Source organism: Lipophrys pholis (genome assembly GCF_963383615.2).
Source record: "Lipophrys pholis genome assembly, chromosome: 18".
NCBI lineage: Eukaryota > Metazoa > Chordata > Actinopteri > Blenniiformes > Blenniidae > Lipophrys > Lipophrys pholis.
In genome coordinates this window covers 18,180,427-18,204,610 of record NC_137646.1, presented here as the reverse complement: position 1 = coordinate 18,204,610, position 24,184 = coordinate 18,180,427, and the positions used below count along the sequence as shown (strand labels likewise).

At 40.6% G+C, this 24,184-nt stretch overlaps 1 long non-coding RNA gene across 1 annotated transcript in view; it reads right to left on the bottom strand.

The window, feature by feature from the left end:
• Nucleotides 1–24,184, bottom strand: part of LOC308123997 — a 231,136-nt gene that overhangs the window by 29,550 nt on the left and 177,402 nt on the right. Inside the window, exon 8 of the long non-coding RNA XR_013936268.1 lies at nt 12,844–12,891. This is a non-coding gene — a long non-coding RNA (uncharacterized lncRNA). The remainder of the gene's footprint in view (nt 1–12,843; nt 12,892–24,184) is intronic.

The following is a 24,184-nucleotide window of genomic DNA, read 5'->3' as shown; positions in this document are numbered from 1 at the left end:
TTAGCAACAATCCTAATAAAGGACAGAGGAAACAAAAATATAGTGCTCAATTAGTAAAACTGACTTAAACACTGTATATAAACATGTACATAATCTATCATGTGTGCTCTGCTCGAATTGAAAATGTTTCATTCATTATTTGGTTTGATAAGACAGGTATTTCATTAACAATCAAATATTAATGAATTGAAGTAAAAAAAAAAGCTAACTTAAATGTTTTAATCAGTTGTTTACGTGCCCTTAAATGAACCTAAAAAAATAATCCTATCTTTGGAACAAATAATTGTGTGTCTTCGCTAGCCTTAAATGTATGTGACACTGGAAGCGTGCAAAGTGGGGTGCTCGGCACTCAGTCATATCTATACAAATCAATTTACTGCAACGCCATTGATTATTACAAATTGCTGCAGCTCTAATTAGATCGTTTAAGTCACATTTAGCTGGTAATGACACAGCTAATCAGCTATGCATAGTACACAAAAAGGCTCACTCAGCTAAATAGTAAACACTTCTTTGCACTTTTGATTGTATAAATGTATCTACAGTTGAGATAGATGAAAGTGTGCATTTTCTCCTTGAACATAATGATTCAAAATCGTCTTTTTATTTTATTTTTTTTCTTTTCTTTTTCAAACCGAGGAAGCGCAGTATGGAGTCTGAAGTCACTGAGTGTCGTTCACATCTACAGATTTTCTGCAGGGTGAAGGTCCAACATTAAACATATGAGGTCAATAATGATCCATATTTCAGTATTTTATTCATGAGCGCATCGCCACGGGTAGAATACGTTCATGCATGTTAAACTACACATGATTTCTTACTGTAGGTCATGGGAGTGAAAGCTTCACAAGAGTGGCGCTTATGGAATAATGAATGTGATGAGCATGAATTACATCTGCATTGTAAACGAGTGAGCGAGCGAGCGGCCTGCCGCACGCTCTCATCTCCGCTTTGTGCAATTCCAGCAGCCTCCTGCTTCGGCGGCTGATGTTTACACATGTGTACGTCCTGCGCTTCCATCACGTTTGCTATGCATTACATTGAGCCTAGTGGGGATTAAAGCTTATCTATGGTACTGTTAACCACATGCCGTGACAACAACCTCAGGTCCCCCTTATCGGAAGGTTATGCTACTGACAAGACATGGTGTTATTAATAATCAGAAAACCTCTGAACTGTTCACGGCTATGCAGCTCAACAATGTGGGATTTCCACAGAAGCTGCACCTAAGAAAAACCTACACTGCGCATGTGAACAACGCCGTAACGCAAATTAAAACCGAGTCATATTCAGACGTTAATTTGCAAGCGTGACCCTCGATACGTGGCATTTGAATACAGTTGCACGGGAAAAAGAAAGCTGCCAAAACTGCATTCATTTGAAGCAAACGCTTGCTCCCTGCACTTAAACCGAGAGTGGGCTGGTTGCAATTTTCGAGTGCTTTTGTAATCACTGGTTACAACATTTGGGAGAATATAAATAGCACTTTCATCAGATCAATACTGTCGCCCCTACTTCGTCAGCTCGCATTAGGAGCACGAGCAGGGTAATAACGCAGGACTGGTTGCACACACTTTGTAGCATTCGGTTTGATCAAAGGGGGCGGTGTCCCCCAGGGCGCACTCCCCCAGCCTGGTGATGAATTCATCTTTCTGACTGCCCCCGTGGGAGCCAGCCAATGAGTGAGGGACATTGACTTTTCATTAAGGAGATCACTGCATTGGAAATTGAATTCATTTTGGTCTCAAGAACATAACGGAGCTGTTTGCGAGGCCGCCTGAAGGCCACAGAAGAACTCCGATCCACGGAGAGCTGATGGAACGTTTTGGGTGACTAATAGGCCCCCTCGAGTGGAATACACACAGGTGTCAGGACGTAACAGGCCAACATGAGGACTCAACTGTTACTACTGACTGCAGTGTGCCGCGGTCGTTCTTTACAGTGAGCTACTTGACGCTCTCAGCCTAGATTGAAATGATGATAGCAGCCTTGGGCGCAATGCCGCGTAGAAGAAGTGTACATCGTATGAATGCATTGAGAGTTGTTGACACTGTGTAGTCGTTGCTGTGTAATAGCATTATGGGGAATGTATGGGTTATTGCACTTGGCAGGAGCTAGAAGCAGAACTGCGTGGTAGTGGTAACAAACATGGAACTTTGAAATAGTGAAATCGTGGTTCATTGCACTTTTTCATATTATTGTTGGGACCACAGTTTGATTCAGTCTTTATTCATAATTCAGAGTTGTACATGTCAAGTTATTTGTATGTTTGTTACTCTCTGTCCTATTATTTTCTCTCTTACTCTCTTCAAATCCAACGAGTGCAGAAAGCCAACATATCTGAGTCTGGATCTGTTACAGCAGGAGTCAAAAGTCCAGTAACAGCCCAATTGTATATGCCTCATATTTTCTTACCAAGAATGCTGCAAAATATTCAAATACAATACGTGTTTTTAACTCACAGTAGCACCTATACAAATTATTGGATGTGTAGTCAATCCCAGTCTTCAGTGTCTGTAAATTCGCTCATATGTTAACATTTAAAATATATCATCAAATATACAACAAAATATGATATTTTCATAATTTAGTATAATGTATTCACAGGCTATTTTTTGCAATATAATCAAATGTAAGGAATCATTGGATCGCTACAGTATGTGATGATTAACACTATATGAATGAAACATAGTTCAGATGACTTGAATTGAACCATCAACTTCGGTTGGAGAGCACAATCGAGACCAATTATTTATTTATTACTTGAAACGTGAGGGGTAACCTCTTTTTGAGGTGCCGTGTCCAATAAAATAATAATCACTTGAGTCAATTATCAAATTTTGAATTATTTCACATAATGTCTGATTGTATGTCTACATTTTTAAAAAAAATGTTCGTCAATATTCAGCAGATTCTAACTTTCTGTTCCTTCTGGTGCAGGCTTTATATTTCAGGTTGTATGTATCTATATTTCATTTTTCTTGTCTGAGAAAACTGCGTATGAGTCATTCACTGCTCGGCCCGGGATATAAATGCTGTTCCTTTTTGTTTTTCACAACTTTGAGTTACAATAAATGAAATTATGGACTTCTTACACATATCGATTTGTTTTCAGCACTTCATAAATATCATCATCATTGTGGACTCATTTTGAGTTACTGCGCGAGTCGTGTCAGCATTCAGCCGAACGAGCGTGTGTATACTATAAAATAGACGAATGGAATGGCCTTGTTGTATCTTCACCATATATTATTGCCCCCTTACGGTCAGTGTTATTTATAGACTGGATTTCACCACCCTAATTCATGAGGGTTGAGCAAAAAATACCAAGGGTCAATCCGGTGTACGGTACCTGCCACCTATGCAAAGCTTTTACACTTGCTGTAAATTTCATCAAGGTGAGCCAAAGTGTTTACCCCATTAATTTATTTCAGCTAAAGCCAGAGCGCTGACCCATAAAATGAGCTAAGATAATACTGACCTTAACATGGTCTTCTGCACATGGAGGTAATTGCTAAAGCTCCAGATCAATCAATATTGACTTGCCAGCCTGCGCCCCCCCCCCCTTCGTTTTCCCACCGAGTATAGCTTGAGCTGAATGTGTAAAATTGGCTTTAGACGAATGGAGAACATATCCCTGATAGTTTAACCTTTATCTAGCTAACATGTTCACTTATCTGTACAATTATAGATTTTGCCAGTCAAGCTGTTTCACACAAAATCTGTTGAGTGCTAAAAGAGCGGAGAGTACAGGTCAGCTAATTGTGGACTATAGCAGTTGAATATGCTGGAATAATTATCACACCATGTCTACATTTTCGTACATGTGGCTTCTTTACTTTGTAGACGTCCCGCCAGAGCTAAAATAGCATTTCGACAACAGATTACTGAGGGAACAAGTGTCTCCTCAGACTCTCGCAAACACCCGCTCACACATTTTTACATCCCAATCGTTCCGCGCACTCCCCGGCTTCTGATTTCTCTTTAATTTTTCAAGGTAGGGGCACAGACTTAGCCGGCAATTCCATCTTGACTTGATAAATCTCACAATCTTCTTTTTCCTTGCCACGTTGAAGTAATTTATTTTTCTATCTCTCCAAGCTATATTTTCCAGTTAATATTTCTTTTTTTTTTTTTTTTTTTCATACAACCTGACAAAGGATGCCACGAGGGATGATAAGAATTCTGAAACCTTTGCACTCTCACTCTAGATGCCGGATTTACTTTGAGAATTTGTTGAAGGAATAATGCTCCCAAAAGAACATACAGACTCAAAACATCAGTAGGTATTTTCTTTTTTCCCCAGTATTTTATTTTTAACTATCCACTTTATGAAAATAATTTGAGACACATCGTCGGCTGTTCGTAGGTGTATTGTTGTGCATTTAATTTATTGGTGACCACAGCTAACCCCGAGGTTACAACCTGAACTGATGAAAACAACACACATGCTCCAAATGTGTTTCCCCTCAGGTGAGGATCGCAGAGACTGCCCGAATGGAGACGCTATTTATAGAGTTTTCAAAACTGCAAATCCTGATTGTGTCACTCAGAATTATTTTCATAGCCAGCGGCAAAACATTCATCATTCATATGCTGGGGACGCGCTCTGTTTTGACTCGGGATTATGAGGAGCAAATTCAAACTATTAACGGTGTAGCACACACACACACACACACACACACACACACACACACACACACACACACACACACACACACACACACACACACACACACACACACACACACACACACACACACACACACACACACACACACACAAAAGTGATCTTGGTGATTTACAAAGCGTGCTTTTCTTCTCCAGCAAAACCAAATTACATGTTCCTTGAGTGATGGGTAGCAGTATCCTTCGAGCTATTCAAGTCGCCCTTAATTTGAATTTGATAAGATTTCTTTTTGAGACATTGTTCGGCTAATGTAAATTTGGAGGAAGGACGAGAGCCTACCGCTGGCTTAACTTTGATGAGGTGTTAATATCTAATATCAAAAGCAGATAAAACCCTTATTAGCCCCAGTGGTCTTGCTAGAGTGGAAACTTATTACATGGAGGAGATGAGATGAAAGCAGATGAAGTAATAAGACTGCCAGGGGCTTTGTTACATGTCCTTAAGCTTCCCAACGAGGTCAACTTAATTTTGTGACTTAAATGCTGGGGGTTTACGGATGCAGACAAGCCGACATTGTTTGAGAGATCTAATTCAGACGCTCATATTTCATAGACTGCAACATCTGGGGGATTACAGTGTCTCGAGCCAGAGGCAGTTTGATAATCGGTTGTCATTTTAGGAGTTGTGTGCCCTTCCCAGCTTTGGCGGTTTCTAAAGGTCTTTGGTTCAATCAAATGTTTGCAAGATTAGTTGGCTGCACTCCTTTCAAGAACTATTTCCATGTGGGTTGGGTTTTAATGTCTGCCTTTAGGCTCTTATGGTACAACACTCTGAAAATATGCTGTGGGACTGATGATTTTTGATGCTAAAAGTTATTTTGAAAAAAATAAAAAAAAAGTGTCCATGCTTTTGCATTTAGCAGTCAACAATGGAATGATATGATTTGTAAATGCAAACTATTTGTGAAATGTGTTCGCGAAGTAATTGGCCTTTGAGGATTTGACATGACAATGTGTATAAAATGTCGAGTTTCTTTATTTGCTCCGTAAAGACAAGAGCAGCTTGCGTTATTTATTCATTTTTTTATTTTTTTTCAGTTGGCAGCACAGTGATGTGTCAACACGTCTGCAAGTAAAGCCGCTTCCTTCCAAAATTTTAAGTCAAACTTGCCGGGTCATTGAGTGATGGAATACATCTCTGCGTTAGTCCAGTGATTCACTGGTGACCTGTTTAAGGGCGTTCCCTTCGTTTTTGCTAAACATCTGGTTTGAAACGCTTCAGCTCTTGTGACTGCACATGGGATAATGCTGGCATAGAAGTTCACTCCCAATGAGAGGACGGAGGTTCGAACCCGGCCAATCGGCTTTCTGTGTGCACTTTGCATGTTCTCTGTCGGTTTATGTTTCTTTGGGGGCTGCGGTTTCCCCTCGCAATACGGAAATCCTCTTCTCAGGCTCCGTTTACACAACAAAAACCTTTGTTGCATTTTGTGGTGTCCGTTTAGATTAAAGGAATTTGAGACTTTTAGAAAACCGCTCCCAAGTTGGAATCTTTTGAGAACACTCAGAACACAGTTGCAAAATGGGCATAGTAAATAGTCCTTCATGTGTGAGTAGATGGACAATAACAACTATGGCGGCCTCCACAGTGTCTTGACTACAAGTCAATATTCTCCTGGGTTTTGGTAGTTTTCTAGTTGAGTTACTCGTAATAGCAATCAACTTCATTACTGCACCCTCTGCTGGTTCTGCATGCTTACTACATCATTTTCAGCATTTCTGCCCTTCCTGTGTCGATGGACAATGTTGTCAAAATGTTGCCATGTAAAAGTAAAAACTCTTGTGAAACAAAAACACAAATGTTTTCACTGAAACACTGTTGAGTAGACAGGGCCTCGGGCTAATTGGTGACTCTAAAATGACCAAAGGTGCATAGATGTGGAGTCTTGGTCTCTACTCCCTCTTCTATGTGTGCCCTGCACTGTTGTCAATGGGATTAGCTCCAGCCATAGCAACCCGAACGTGAATGAAAAGATAGAGAGGATGGATGGGTGGATGGCAGTATAAGTGATTTAACATCTAAATGCAGTTTACATACAGTGTTATGTCAACATTTAAGGAACTGCTTTGCTGGACCCCTGCGGAAAACACCAAGTAAGCACTGTTTGCACGCCAGCAATCAATGCTTTGGACCAAGAGGAATGAGCTTTTGACTCAGTGACTGAGGGACGGCATCAATATAGAACGCTCCCCCTAAACAAAGTCGGAAAACACCTTTGGTTCCTGCACTATGTTCAATTGATTTCTATTCAGCTCAACGCGGATTCTGCAGCATTTAGACATTTAATTCCCTTTCAAGCAAAGTCATTACACAGCCGAACATTTAATTAAGCAATCACAGTGGTGCAATCTGAATGATTCAGTGTCTAAATGAGTGCCAAGTTGGCAGTGTCTAAATGTGGGCCAAGTTGGCATTATTGTGCCTTCCCAGTTTCTCACAAAGCTGCTTCTAAAATGTGAGATTTGTGGAGTAATTAAAAACCTGCGAGTGACATGTCCTTTAAGTATGAATGGTGCACCCTTCCTGACAACACATTAAAGGCTTTGATCAACAAAACAGTCAACGTTTGTGAATTCACTCTCCTCAGACCCACACAGCTACAATGCTAATTAAGAGTGTTAAAGCAATTTATTTATTTTTTTTTTTTTGAGAAGGAGGGAGCCAGGTATTCACAGCTGACCTATTTCCACCGCTAAAGAAACATCATTTTAAGAGCATGGGCGCAGATGTGTGTGAGGATGTACCGGGGAGGTGTTCTCACCTCTCCACGCCTCCGTGAACAGGCCGACATTTTATTGTCTGGATGTGGACCGTGTGTGCTCGGTTTGCCTGCTCCCAAATGAACTCAACTACAGTGACATTGAAATTCATCAAATGTTCACAGTGGAGTCAGTCAACAGTGCCTTTTGTGGGTTTTCGCTATCAAATTGGGTTGACTGCAAACAAAAGCCTATTTTAATTTTGCAAAGCATTTTGGTACTGTTTATTTGAAGAAGAAGAAAAAAAATATATATATATGTGGGATTCATTTCCATGAAGGTCTGTCTCTGTTGCAAAACCCTTATTCAGCACAAATACTATTGCTTTTGTGGTTGTCGCCAGCTCTGCTATTCTGTGGGTTTCTGTATTAGTCTCCATCACCTCTCTGTAGGTGGTAATCACCTGGAATTGCATCTGTGTAGTTCTGATTTTTTGCAGTCTCTTGAAGCCATTTCTCTCCAATTTTAGGGTGCGTCCTTTAATTGCCAAACCGTTTTCTTTTTCGACAACTTTATAATAGCAGACAAACTTTACCCAGACTTGTTGTGACTGAGACTTTTTTTTGTCTGATATCTGACAGCCTTTCATCCAGTGCTGTGTGGAATTTTAAATTGTAATATTAATGTTTCTATAGGTTTATGTTTAGTGAGAGCGAACTATCTTTTAGCTTAATGACCGTAAATATTGTTTTCTCATTTTAAATCTGCTTGGACCTAAGGTGTTTTTATTTTCCCTCAGCTTCCTGTCCCTCAAATACTTCCTAGAACAGAAGTAATCAATATGTGGGAAAAGGGTTTTGCAAAATATGTTGAGTAAGTTCAGATATTTTACACCTTCTAATATCTGATAAATGGTTTGCTGCATATATCAAAAGGGAAAAAAAAAAGTTAAATTAACACCAAATAGTTACAGGCCTTTTATTCCTTTTTTTCAAATTCCTCTCTACATATTAACCATCCTGAGCAAACCTCCATCACAGCCAATGTAAGCAAGCAAGTCTGTCCATGTTATAACAGAATCTGTTTCCAGGTGTTCTTTTCTTTTTGGTTTCACCTGTGGTTATTTCACCAAGGTGTAGGTCACATTTGTCATCTTGACTTGTAAAAGTCTTTTTGAAAGATTGTCTGTGGTGCAACACATTAAAAAGTGCCCTTTATTGTCCTTGCGCATCTCAGTGAGCTACAATAACCAGCCAGTGCTGCAATGTCCTTTTTTCTGTTTGCACCGAGTCTCAACACATTATTGTGATACTCCCGGACGCAGTATGCTGCCTCTTGGTTCTCAGTCAACTGATTGTTGAAGAACACCAGTCTGGCCATTTGTAATATTGTTATTACCGCTTTAAATTATCATTGTGAAAGTAATTCCAACCTTGTTGCAGGACTGAAATGAAAGGTTAATTGAATGCAGGTTGAATTCAGACAGTCGAAGCAATTACAGCCAGTCACTGGATTTGCTTATCAATATGTGTGGCCTCGTTTATACGTTTCAAGTGAAAATACACAGTTATAGTGATTCCAGAAAGATTTGTGTTTACATGGCAACATTTTGAAAGTAATGTCCTTTCACATGGAAATGGCAGAAACACTGAAGATGATTGTCATTAGCATGTTGGGCCACTAGTGGGTGCTATTGTTTGCTTTTGTAAGAAACCACACACGTGTGCAGAGAACAATACTCTGTAAACATTAACAATGGTGAGTATGCGGATATTCGTATGAACAGACGACCAAGTGGAGGCCGGCATTGTTGTTACCGTCTATCTTACTTTGTCTGTGGTCGCAGCAAAAGTTGTGATTTCTGCCTTCTACACGGAGATGGACACGAGGCGTTTTCGAAAACGTTCACATTGGGAGCCATTCTCAAAAAGTTGCATTTACATTGGCTTCGAGCACCATTGTCGGGTAACCAAGCCTCCAAAACACAATGAGAGTTTTGCGTTTTCACTTATAAATGTCGATGTATAACCAGAGCCTGAGTTACTGAGGGATGATATGATATTAGGCGTTATCACAGTGGAAAACCAACTGCTGCTACAAATTTAATACTGCACAGAAATGATCAATCTTATGGATGTAGCTGTTGATATGAACATAAATTATATATTTAAGCTATATGTTTATATAATTGTGCACGTTCCCATGCTGTTTTATCTGATTGTACAGTAGTTTGTTTTCCATATGGTTCCACCTTTCCCAAAAGCAACGACTAAACCTTATTTGTATTTATCTTCATGCAGATCTTTTATTTAAAATGAGTCTATTTTATTGATCCATCCTGGTAAAACACTACAAGGGCATCCAGTTCCTTTGATTTCTTTTTTTTTTCTTTTTTAAACACTACATATTAATCATCAGTCTGCACAGATGTTGTGTATAATATTTGTTTCCTATTCTTGAACTTTGACATTCTAAACTCAGACTACAGATGTTAATCAAGAGCAAAGCTTAATCCAGGCCTGATAAGATGCTCCATTTAACAGGCTTGCTTTAGCGGGGGGCTCGATCAGGTGAAATGAAGAGGAACTGATTGCTTGTGGTGATTGTGCTGATTACATTTTAAATTTAAAACTTTCCTGCTAGTACATCATCCTGAGCACTTTTGCAGACAATGACATTGAGGGCTCGGTAAATGCCAAGGTCCCAGAAATTTCACAGTCTAGCAGAGGAATTCACTTTTATTTTTTACTTCAGTTGTATTTAATTTTAACTTCAAGACTTTTATTCCACCTCAAACTCTACACTGTTTTGTCAAGGAAAGCGTTGTTTTACATTTTCCTACTTATGTATTTCCACAGCAACATTAATCATCAAACATGTATTCCGGGTTTAATAAAACCATCATGTTTTGTTGGAACAGGAGTTCAGTCGCACTGACCTTCTCTTATTCCGACTGTGGCCAGAATTCACAATGACTGAGATCGCGGGTGCTTTTTTCCTCCCTATTCGTTTTTTTTTTTCTTCTCCCAAGTCAAAACATTATGGATGTTTGTGCTACAACTGTCATATAAATGACATTTGAAAATATACGATGACAGGCATTTGCATGAAATATGGCATTGGATAAGGTATTTGCATACAAGGAGGGGGTGTTTGCAGTGGTATCCCTGTCCTCTACTCAATGACACATAGAGCCATGCACACATAGAAGCTCTAAACCACCATTTTAAGTCAGAATAATCAAAACGAGGGCATCTTAAAATGTCTTGAAAGCTGCATTTTTGTTGTTGTTGAGTTAAGCACTAGTGTATTGCACAGCTCAGAGGCATTCAGTCCAACCAGTGTGAGCATGAATAACCTTGTGCTAAAGCGAAATCACGAGAGAACTGAAACTAATATGTGCTATGAAACTGATATGAAACCTCATTCAGTGACAGAAACGGCAGATTCACAAATCCTTTTACAAAATCGCATCATCTTTCCTGAACTTCAGCATCCTGGTGGGCTTAATCTCATGGCAGAGGTATCAATTTGAAATTGGAAAAAATTTTTCCCGTCACCCCTCCATTGAGGTACTGAGCACTGAGGAACGGGTCTGTGAGGAGGAGCGGCAACGCAGCCGTCTGCTGATTGGTAGTGACAATCGTCACTCTCAACTTGCCCGCAATATTTAAATATGTCATCGGTCCAAAACCCTTCCATTGTTGTTTACATATGTCGCTTTGAGCTAACTGGTTGTTCTGTTAACTGGGTTTATTGAAACGTGGGCGTGTGACACAACATTGCGGTCTCTCAATTAGGTGCAGACGCTCCTCTCAGTAACAGGAGAGGAGGAGATTCAGCAGGAGCTGGACGCTGCTGTTCACAATACGAAAGTTTGTGCTGTGTCGCAGAGAACGACTCGGATGGCCGCAGAGTTGCCATCCGTTCGTTCTTCGCCCGACGCGTCCCCGCGTCTTTTACAACCCCACCTACATTTTAACTGTAATTTCTATGTTGGGACCGCAAGACAGAGTCTGGGTGCACTTTGCTGTGTTGTACCCTCCCGCTCCGACCCGCTCTGGCACGTACTGCATGGTGGAAATGCTCAAATGTAAACCTGAAAAACAAACCCCAAACTTGCAATATACATAGATATACACCACTGTGATGAAGAGGCAGCACAAAATATATGAGCGAGAGTGTTGACAGTCACTCCCAAGCTGAAGGTCACAACAGCTGTCACTGATCAACATAGGTTCCATAAATAACTTCATAAATCGGCCAAGATTGAGAGACTTGTTTGGTTGATGTGTTCTTGTCAACAACTGAACTTAATAAAGTGTGAAAATTGTAAAAGACCATTTGTGGCACAGCAGAGATGATCATCAGAAGTTTTGGAGAGAAAGGAAACTGATATGATTTGTTTTACTTGATGGATTGAACAAACTACTCTATATGTATGTGTGGGAACAGAGGCAAGCACCATGATATGCATATTCATGATGTTGTACATGACCTTTAGAGGTGTGGGCAACGGGCAGATTATATAGTGTATTTAACTGTAATACTCATGCAGCTTGACACAGCAGCTCAACAACAACCTGCACGTAACATCCAAGCAAAACATTGGCAATATGAGACAACCGTGGGGTTAATAATGTAACATAACATTTAAAAATACAGTTCAAGACGCCATACATTATTTTAAGGCAATTTAGTTAAACAGATAGACGAAGTATGTCTCAAAAAACATGAGAGAAAACATTTACCGCAGCAGCATCTACAATTTTGAAGGTGTTTGCACTTTGTTTTTTGTTTGTTTTTGACAATATAAGACATTATTGTCAATAGCTGTTAGGATTCATAGGCAATACAAGTAGTGATTGTTCTTGTTAGATACTTTAAATGGTTAATATCTGAAAAATCCTTATGTACTTATGTAACTGTTGTACTTTTGGTTTTGCCCTGAAGCTTGATTTCTCATTTTAATTAGTATCTATTACTCTTAATAGAAATAAATCACTTCTAAAACTGTGTGACCCCCCCCCCCCCCCCCTTTCCAAAACCTGCTGTAAGACTTCAAGATATACACCAATATTCACTTTGATGATAGTTTCATGATAGTTACATTTTTTGTTTGTTTGTTTTTTTTAAATATAAGTCCAAATGGATTTTGAAAGTCTGTTCCTTTTTGGGTAGATTTATTGTGACAAAAGCATTTACAATTTTGCTATGTGTGTAACAGTGATGTTGCTCGTTTCATCGCCTGCAATGAATTTCATGCAGCTGCTTCTCGCATTGTATCCCAAAAAGTAATTGCAGCAGTTATATATTCGAAATGTCCATCCATCATTAACATAACTGTTCCCGTCCTCAGTGATAAATGGACAGGCAATACAATATTAATTATAATTCCATATACATTTGAAGATAAACCCTGCAGAGAGGAGTACAATCATTACCGGGCCCTACCTTGAGGTCGAAGGTGTGAAAGTCATGGAACATTCTCTCTCCTGAGACCTGCGACAAAGCGGGAGGGATGAGACGTCAGTCATGATTAGGCCACAGTGCAATTACAGAGCAGCTCCTCTGACAGTGATTGATCAATGAGGAACTCCTTTAATGAAGACAAGGACTCAGGGGCTCCCAGGAGCAAATTGACAAAAGTAAGAAGTGGGAATAGCGTCCCCGATCGCAAAGACTCTGAGCGGATCATCCCCGTCCGTGGTGGCTTTTTTCTGTCAGGGGCAGAAATACAGGATGTGCAGGTGTCTGACTGACTTCATCCAATTCAAGTTCAAGCCAAACTAAGCAAACTACTCCAAGTTAGATTATGAGTTTGTCCAATGCAGCTGTATTTATTTATTTATCTTTCATTTTCGGACCTCCTTAATCATTTAAACCAAACTCTCATCCTGTCAAGAATATGTAAACACATAAAGGTCTCAAAAGCAACCCTTTCCCCACATGTAGAAATAAATATGAAGGTGACTTCTTTCTTCACAACAATGTTGTTTTTTTAAAGAGGAAAGCCCATTAGTATATTGTGTGTTAATGCATACAGGATGAGCTGTGCTCACTTCTACCTTGTGACGTCACATAATCAAGAGTTGGTGATGAAATGAGCAAAGAAACGCAGCGATGCACCATTAAAGAAAGGAGTTACCAAGTCAAATCCTTAATGAGAATAATTCTGATCATTTCCAATCGACATTTGATTTCCAAAGGTTTTATGAGGAAATGATAATGTGCCGCACTTAAAAATGGAGAAGAATGATTTTGGCAGAAGAAAGTGCATTAGTTGGAAAATAAATCCAAAGTGCATTTCAGTGATATGTCAGGAGGTTGCCTTTATAAACAGGACAACACAGCTAACAACAGAATTGATCACCAAATAAATGTTTTGTTGTTGTTTTCTTAGGAAAGTTTGCTAAAATCATCATGTGGGTGGTGTCACTTTTTTCTGACTGACATTAAAATGTTCCATGTTGGCTGTAACTGAATATTGCATATTTACAGCATCAAGTTGATCATAAGTATCAAACAGCACACACAAACTGGATAATAACATGTACAAATGATACAAAATAAATAGTATGCAGATGTAGTTTGAGGTGTTGATACATTTACGCCAAATGTAAAAGCGCACAAGTGATGCACACAAGGATTTTAACAAGGAAAAGAGTGGAGAAAAAAAATCTGGATTACTGTTTTGAAACCTGGATGAAATTATTGATATTACATAGAAGTTGTGATAAATAATTGAACTGTAGTGACATTTCGAGCAGACTGTTGTCTTCAATTAGCATCGCAAGTGTCTTGAACCTTATCATCAGCTGTTCAGCACTTTTGTTAAGAGTATTCATTACTCTGTTATCATCATGTGCGCTGCACTGAACACAGACAAGAGGCTTGTCGGAAAAGATAAGGAAGAATATCATTGGCAAACATGGTTAAGGTAAAGACAACAACACCATCTTTAGGTAGAGGTGGATGTGGCCGGAGGAGAAAAAAAAATAAAAAATGAAAGGCCCACAACTGGGGGGAAAAAAAAAGGAAACTACTTCAAAACAGATCCATGCTGACTTTGAAGATGAAGACACAATGGTGTCTGGCTGCACCATATGTTGCTCCGTGAGTGAAAGTGGGCTCCGAGCCACAATGTTTCTGGGAGAATGACACAAAATGAGAGCTTTTTGGTAAGTCACATCAGCTCTGGGTTCACAGCTAAAAAATGTAACCTTTCAAAAGAAAATACTCCATCCCACTGTGAAGCACGGAGGAGGCTTAGTAGTGCAATGGGGTTGTTTTGCTGCATTTGGCACAGGACACATTTGAATCCGTGCAGGGCACAATGAAATCAGAAGATTATCAGGGTATGCTGGGGTGAAACATGCTGTCCAGTGGTCGAGTGCTCCGTCTCAGTCGCAGGTCAGGGCTCATTCAACAGGATAATGACCCAAAAATATGAATCTGAAAGCACTCAAGACTGCATAAGACGAAAATATTGGACTGTTCCAAAGTGCCATGCTAAGGGTCCCCATCTTAATCCAATTGACCATCGATGAAAAGAGCTCACATTTGCAAAGAGGCTCCCGTCAAACCTGAGAGCCTAAGCACTTCAGTTAGCTGAGCTACCAGCTGAGATGTGGCAAACTCTTACTAGGAGCTAGAAAACCAGAGCTGGATTTCAGAGTTTTACTTAAAGAGTGCAACAAGCAGCACTCTCTTTAGGACTTTGACCAGATTGATTATTAAAGAGCTAGAAATGCACGTAAAATGACTGAAATAGAAAATGTGCTTATTGTAGTTAACAGTCTTAAAGTATTCACAATAATATCCCATACTACAACTCAAAAGTAACGCAACTTTTATCATTTGCAAATATAGTTTTTTTTGTTCCTGCAGTGACCCAAAAGGGTTGTGCGGGCATCTCTATACAAAAACAGAAGCTGCAACACAAAGTCACAACACAAACGTGTCACACAAAAGCTATTGCTATCAGATGAATAAAAAGCTTAAACAAGAATACGAATGCTATCCCACAAATGCAAGAGCCACAAATACAAAAGCCACAACACAAATACAAAAGCTGCAACAAGAATCCAACATTCATATCAACAATACATGAGCCATCACATGAATACCAAAGCCAGAACAGAAATGCAAAAGTCATCACACAAATATAATGGACAAAACACAAAACGCCAGCGATGACAAATAAACACAAAAGCCAAAAAACAAGCCACATGTACACAGAAGTTTAAAGTAATGCAGAACATACTGTAACGTGTGCGCGGACAGAAGTGTGGATAAAGAAGCCTCAAACTGAACATGTTCGGGGCTCCTGTTTTACAGTTCAATGCTGCAAGTATATACTATAAAATCTTTAAGTGAATCTGAAAAAAAAAAAAAAAAAAAACTAAGAGTAGTGTGCGCCTTTAGGAGGCATTAATGTATATTTAATTACATCTTGTTCTGGGGTGATGGACACATTAACTAAAGTAGGCTTTGATTCATGTTCCTGCTTCTGTCTGACAGTCATTTATGAGGCGCACATCCCCGTTTTCCAGAACTGATGCTCTGTGGTGCTTTTAACTCTGTTACACAAAACAGGCCGAACTCGAGGGCCACTTAAACATGACTGCTTCAGTCGGACTGTCAAGTACAGCCTCATTGTTAAAACACCAGAGAACGAGGAAATCAGGCCCTTGAGGCAAAGGCTTCATATGTCACTGTGTTGAAATTCAGCTTTTGATTTGGAGACATGTAATATACTTTCTGGGGAAAGAAAAAAAAGAAAAAAAGAAGAAGAAATCTGGGCTGCCTTGTAGTCTGACCCACCATAAGGAGGGACACATTTGCTTTCAGCTCTATTCATGTCGTGTACACGGGTGAGTAGGGTGCTCGCCAAAAAAACAGCCGGCCCTTCAAGCGAAGCATCTGACTGGTGCTGGAACTTTTTTTCTTCTTCAACTTCACAGCATTTAAGGTATGAGTCCACAAAAAAAAAAGAGAGACACACAAACACACATTGACAGGTTCCAATAAAAACATGCATTTTTGTTGAAAAACAAAGTAGAGAAGTCAACTGCATGAGGTTTTGCAATGTGGAATTAAGTGTGTCCTGATTGAGAGGTTGGGCCTGTGTTTCATTTTATTCACTAATTAAAAAGCAGCACATGCAATGTCACATGCTGGTTATTAATAAGTGCAGCGGCATTTCACATAATATTGTCATCAGTCGGAATGTTTGTCGGGTATCCTATTCAAAAACCCACAGTTCATTAAATCAGTCATAATTTTTTTTTTGTTTTACAATGACCACCCTAACACAAAGCTCTAATAAAACAAAACTGCTCGCTTCATACGTGGAAGATTGATTTCAAAATTGATTTCAAAAAGACGCATGAAAAACATACAAATGCGTATGTTTGAATTTCATAAAGTTACAGCATCCAAGAGAATCAGAGCTGGTGGTGTAGCTGTACGTTCATACTGTTCCCAGCAAGTTCAAACACGATGTCCTCCACCTGCGATCTTTGCTTTCCTTGAAGATCAAGATTACAGAGCTCGCAGTAATGAAAGTTGAAAAGTCAAACATCCTCTATGTACCTGCCATGCCATTTTCTCTCCAGCTGCAAGAACTCACATCTTAGCTTCAGCATTGAAAGACATTTCCTTTTTTTGGGGGTTTCTTGGTCACATTCATCTTCCTTCTAAAGACCATATTAGTTTTTTTTCGTCCTTACTTAACACTGCTTCTACAAACAGCAGTTGCAGCAGCTGTGTTCTCACTTCACCGTCCAGTCCAGCCACATTGTGATAAACCGTTTGTAAGTTTTGGTGGAGTTCTTACAATAGATTCTTCGGAACGCTCCGGCTGCGGACATAAATGTGAGTAATTAGTACTTAAGTGGTGCGCTACCCAGTATGGCGCCGCCATAGTTAGACATTATGTTCTGTATCAAGTTTTTGTTTTTTTGGGGACCTGTGAATGTTTGGCGCCGCACAAAAGTGTAGCCAGAAGCACAAGCATGCACAACAGTTACAAAAGAGCACACTTTCATTGTGCAATTCCAAACACATGATTTGTCTGGGAATTGTTATGCAGCATTCCAATCTTTTTTATATGACGCACGTAAGACATCATGGACCATTTGCTCGCATAAGATGGAAGATAATTGTGGACAGTTAGCAGTTCTGTACCCCAAGGTGGCATGCATCAGATGCTGGAGTTGTATTCAAACACCAAATGTACGCAGTGTAGTGAAAGAAACAGCTGAAGACTGTAATTGCTTGAGGTGGCCTGGAATAATACAAAGTCTGAACCCTGAAGACATTTGTGTGTACATCAAGATTACCTTTTGCTCACGGAACCAGAACATAAAACCGACTGCTTCATGGCCTGAAGAACATTTATAATTCCTTTCAAACACACACATGCCATCATTTTCACTTTGGGCAAACATCACAGGCTCTGATGGGAAGGTCAAGTTTTCCACTTTTTTTTTTTTTTTACACATCCCTTCTTTTGCAAAAAAAAAAAGAAAAAACAACAAAAAAACTCAAAAGGCATGACTATTTTTAGTTCAAATGATCAAATTAAAACCAAGATGGGCAAGTTATATGCTATGTATCTGAAACGGAGCCCTCACACACACACACATAAACACACACACACACACACACACACACACACACACACACACACACACACACACACACACACACACACACACACACACACACACACACACACACACACACACACACACACACACACACACACACACACACACACCAATCTCCCTATACTCCCGCTGACTGCGTATGGGGTGAATTTAGTGGTTTGATGTTAACAGTGAAATGGGTCCTTGGGAGCTTCAACAGCTGAAAAGAGCAACCATTTGGCTGGCAGACCTGCTTGCCTCAGCACTTACAGGCACACGTTTAAGTGTTCTGCTGTCACCCGGAATGGCCCACGAGAGGGACGCCGGGGGGGGGGGCTTGGGAGACTGTGGGGGGGAGGGCGTGTCTTGACGCTGAGGACTGGGGGGGGGGGGTTGTTCAACCATTTATCACATTAATGAGTCATGTCACTTTATTTACCAAAAATGTGACTTTTTTTTTTCCCCTCCCATGGACGGTCCCCACTGTCATGATGTGTCGTTTTGCTAATGTTGGCTGAAGTTAATCGAGGGAAAGGCGATGTTAGAATCAATCTGCGGTAACCCAGGTAGCACGCCAAGTTGAGCTGATTACTGCTAAATGTCGCTCGCTTGTATTCAGGCACCAGAGGTCCAGTTTTGGCTCAGTTATTGGGACGCATACACGAGGTAATTTGGACCTGGGAGTGACCTCCTGTTATTAGAACGTGGGCAAGCTTTGGGCCAAAGGCGAGCTATTCATCACAGTCACAGCATTCATCTGTGCATCCAGCTGTGCCACATTTAGGTCATGTTTGGGCCATGCATAAGTTGGATTTGTAAAAAATCATTTCTGTAGGTATTTTAAAAATAATAATAAATGTGATATAATGACTATGGGAGGACACTAAGCATCATAATGCAGTAGATCACTTCAGTCTGTTTGAACAAGCAGCCACAAAAAATCTTTCAGCATTTGCAGAGCATGACCACAACATGTTTATTCGCCAATGCTGATAATCACAACTTTGCTGCCCTGCTTAATCATATACAGTAAATATATTTTTTTAAATAGAATGGAGCAATCAAAAATGTCAATATATTGTTGCGTTGCTGTGCTAATTGTTATATCTACACCATACCTCAATATACAGACCTATATTTTTTGCAGTATCGTATTTGTCACTGATTAATATTGTGAAATTAGAAAAGGAAGTTACAGTTGCTTAAGTTTTAATTGGCTCTTTACAATAGCAGATCCTCAGAGCTGCTCTCTTGGATGTGACTCTTGAAAGATGTCCAACTTTAGCCTCAATATTGGTAAACAAAAAAAAAAAAACAACAACAAAAAAACATTACTTGTGATGCATTATTGTGATACCTAAAAAGGATTGGTTTTACCTTAATAAGACCTGCCCGGATTTTATTACACTATGTAGCATGCGAGACAACGACATTAACAAGAGTTAATTACCCAAATAAACAGCAACACAGTCTCTAACTAAAGGTACTCGTAGCCGTACTCAATGACTAATCTTTAGTAACTTGGTCAAAATTTGAAATATTACGTGCCTATTTGTTTAACCTGTGGATAATTGGAGCTCATGGTAAACATGATGCAAAGTCTCCGGTGGTTAAAAGTTGGTCTGATTGAAAAAGGCACTTGAGAAATATACAGTTAGTCAGCCATGGCATTTTGCTGATGTACAGTCAAATCACTAAGTCTGACAAGCTCGGCACAAGATACTGTTAATATGATGTTGGTATACTCATACACAGATATAGTACTATATCACCGGCTTCCACCTATGCTTCAGTTGGCCTATGAAAGCTCTGAGGCAGAGAGGGTAGGCACATTTAAATAGCAGTGGATACTGGAACTACATGACATTTTTCTTTGCCTGGGAAATCCAAATCTGCGATATTACCATTTCAGGGGTGAACGGATTTAAAGCACGATAGACTGATAAATCTCAGGACAGGGTGAAATAGATGAATCTCAAGTTATTTACCCTTTTTAATTGGAAATGTCTGTCACAGGGCAGCAAGCCGCATCCTATTCCCAGCCATTATCTGTCTGCCTTGATTATTTGAAGGTATTTTATGGAGAGTGATGTGCTGAGTGTCAAAGGTAGCTATTGAATTTATTCCTGCTGGATTTTACGGGCTTAAAAATACAAGTGCTGAAGAGTGGGGGAAAAAAAGCTTACAAAAGGTCAGCTTGTTAATCGCGTCACCAAATTTACAGTTTCGCAGATGACGAATGACAAGATTCTGCTGACAGAAAATCCAAATGGTTCCAGTCGCTTCAAAGCTAAACTCTTCATTTTGACAACCCCTTGGAGTTTTTCATGATTAATGTGTCACCGGTTGAGCTTAAAACTTTTGCGACTAGCTAACGAGCAAGCATGGCTATCCCCTAACAGGGGTCGCGTTTTGTTTTTAATAGACTTAAACAAGCCGTAGCATCCATGGAGCAACCCCCCCCCCCCCCGGGGGCTCGCTCATAATTGCTCCCCGGGCTCCTGTCGATACTTTCTACCTGCTCCAGAGTTCTCATTTGGAGGGCTGTCATCCCCGCTGCACTGCCTGTCTGGGCCCCTGAGTGACACTGCGGCGTCACAGAATGAGCTGTGTTGAAGGATATCTCTGGCTCTGAAGGAGGACACCACTGGGACACTGCCAGCCCAGCTGATGATGTCACACTGTGACAGCGTTTGACTACTTAAGATCAAAACTGTTGGATGCAGGCTGCTCGGGGGCCTGGGAGCATTGGAGCAGGGTTTGTGCGCCACTTTGTACGCGCATCGAGAACGCGTAAGCGTGTGTGAAACGCTCCCCTAAAATGAGATCCAAAACGCATGTCCCGGGAAGCGCCTAACACAAGAACTGTATTTGTTGTACGCATAGACACATTCTTCGAGTTCACTTGGGCTACAGAGCAAATTCTTGCACGAAAAGAACAGAACGCTCAACAAACAATCCAGTGATCTCATCGCTTATTCATACAGTACTACAACTCTTGACAGCGCCGACATGGCAGTATGTGCAACTAAAAAATATATTTAAAAATAGCTGCAAGTCACTCCAGTTTTTTGCATTTGTCACAGGATAAAAAAAAAAAAAAAAAAAAACAGCTGGCAGCAGACAAAACTCTGATTTAAGCACTCGTAGTAACAGATTCAGCACCTCTGAAGCGATCGCTGATGTGCTGCGACTATGACAGTACTAAAGGCAACACTTTTGTTTCAGTCATCAAACCGTGCAAACAGAAAATCTCTAGTGATTGCGCTTTGGCTGCCTGTCCACACTCTCTCGCAGTGGCAGAAATAAAGGCTCATTTGCACCATCTGCCAGTCGAGGTGACGGGGGCAAGTCAAGTGCCAAGGGGCTATTTAAAAAAGAAAAAATGAAGAACAAACTAAAGTTGCCAAAGCTGCCACAGTCTACCTGCTCTTTGGCTTTGCCCTCCGTGGAATATTTCTTGGTTAAATGGGCCTTTTGGTAGCATTTGAAGGGCAGTGGTGATGAAAGACTGAGACACTGTGTGCCTCCGTATTGTCACAGCAGGGATTAGCACTCGTGCACTAATGTTGCGGGCTGTGTGCTGTGACGGAGGGTGGTGGGAAAGGTCTGCTTCATTTCAAGTGTGACTACATTGTGGTGCAATCCTGTCGAGCAACGCCAAAGTGGCTGTATTCCAATCAGGATTTGACTGTGGATACCGTATCTCAGCAGCTCAAAGTGGACTTTTAAATGAATTTTGGCTGAATTGCTCAAATTGATTTGCCATGACTTTGACTGTCCTCTGACTTTCTCTGGAGCACTATGATGCAGTAGGTATTTTTGTGGGCGGTTCGGTCGGCATTTAGGCCCATGTGAGGTTGATTTTGGAGATGATTAATGTTAATTATTTTCCGCTTCTGTCCCCTTTTCCAGGATAAGTTCAACTTACAATAATGGGCAATTCTTCAATATCACTGTGTGTTTTTGGCTGAAACTCACAAAGCTGTATTTCTCTGCTGTGTAGTTTTGGAGTCTTTCACAAATGGTCAATGAGTTATGGTTACAAAAAGCAGGCACACTTAATCCTGACAGTGCCCTCAGGATAGGAGTGAAAGGGATATTCTTCATTTAGTTTTTTTGTGATCCTTTTACTATTTAGCTGGTGTCACCCTAATAATTTACTGTTTTTGACAGAATACATGCAGAAATTACTGTCCCAAATGTGAGCATTTCAGGAATACTGACATTACTATTGAACACAAACCATTCACAGACCTGTGCACAGCCTCATGGCATCATTGTTGTTGTCTTTTAATTCTTCTGCAGACTTATTTTATCGAGCAGTTTCACACCACTGTCGCCTACATTCGGTTTGAAGTCTGAATGTCAGCGTCGGAGAGAAGTGCGTTCCCAGATTTGCATGAGACAAACATTGGTGCGCTGCCCTCCTTCATAAACTGCTGATGAAGTGAGGGATTGCACTTTGATGGTGATTTGAGCGCAGACTTTCTCAGACGGGGATATTTCATGAGGCTTGGTTCTGTCTCTCCACATCTTTCTCAGAACCCCTCACTTCCAGAAACTTCCCAACAAAGTTAGTGATCATCAGTGCAATGTGTCATGCTTCTGACGGTTTGATTGTGTCTGTGTTTTCACATGCAGAGGAGCGGAGAGAAAAAGAGAGCTTCATGTGTTGCTCAAGGTCCTTTTAGCTACTCCCCATCCCACATCTCCCTGCACAATTAATTTTATCTTTGGGGTATTATCAAGAGGGAGCCTGGCAAAGCAGCATGACAGAAAAACGGTCCAGAAGCCCAAGGCCCGGGGTGGGAATTAATCTGTTTGACAAGATCTCTCACAAACGATTTGCCTGGCTTTCCTTCAGTTGGATGTTGCCACTACCCTGCATATCTGAGGGGGTGAGGAATAAGCATGTTTCAAACACAAAGCCGAGTGGATTGACTCCGAATGTTGAAGCGAACAGCGGCAGGGTGTTGTCGATGCATTTGAGAACACAAAGAAGAGGGGGAAAAAAATTTAAAAATGCGAAATTGTAGGCCTGACAGGTGTTCGGTGTTAGGACGACACTTCGTGGCGCGAACATTAGCATTGTTCAGATCGTCCATGCGGAGAGAATAATGAATCCCCGCCATGGCCTCCCTGACACCGGCATTATTTTCTCCTCAAAGCTGAATCAAGCCCCTAAATCAAGCTTCCAAAAATGGTTAGCCTCGTTCATCGCGGGCTCGGAAAAAAGCTATTGACATCAAGCAGACGTTTGATGCATTATCTGGGACGCCGAAAATTAATCAAAGTAATGATTGAATAATTATCTCAAGTGCAATTAATTAAACATGCCAATGAACTCATCTTGAACAGCTGTCCTAGCTGCACCACTTAATCACTTGTGAGAATTACCGAACACAAACGGAGGACGCCGAGTGCATGGAATAATCTCTGCAAAGTGCATTGTTTACAAACAGTAATTAATATCACACCGTGTATTAGCAGGCTAAGTGACTGCAGTACACTTCTGTAATTGTACCAGAGAGACGCGCTTCCGCCCCGTTCTTACCTCAAATTCAAATGATTGAATTAAAAAAACAAACAAAAAAAACAAAAACTGATAATTTCTAATGTTGTTGACCACATTCTGAAAATTTACACTTTGTGATTTAACTCTGAATGTCCTGAAGATTGGACAACGTCTCTCCCCCCCCCCCCATACTGTAGTTCTGCGACTCCGTTCATTGCCACGACTGACTCAGACATATTGGCAGCCGTTCGTAGTGTCTCCTCAAGGAATGGACGTGACCACGCTGACGTGCGATGACGTAAATCCCGGACATTCCTCCTATGGCTTTCACGGTACGCCAAGCTTGACAGTCACAGCAGACTCTAGGTAATGGTCTGCGCGGTCCTGACATTCGAGGGATCGCTCTTTGAGGGACTAGAATCAGAGAATGAAGACTGATAAAGAGAGGACTGAACGTGAACTGCGCACCAACAATCCCCAGCACTTGGCACGCGGAGTTAAAGTTACGGTTTACTGATTACAGTAATACTGTCGATCTGCGGCTTCATTCAACACAATGGACGACTGTATTATGACACAACGCACATATTATAATATCTGTAATTACACGTACTCATTATGG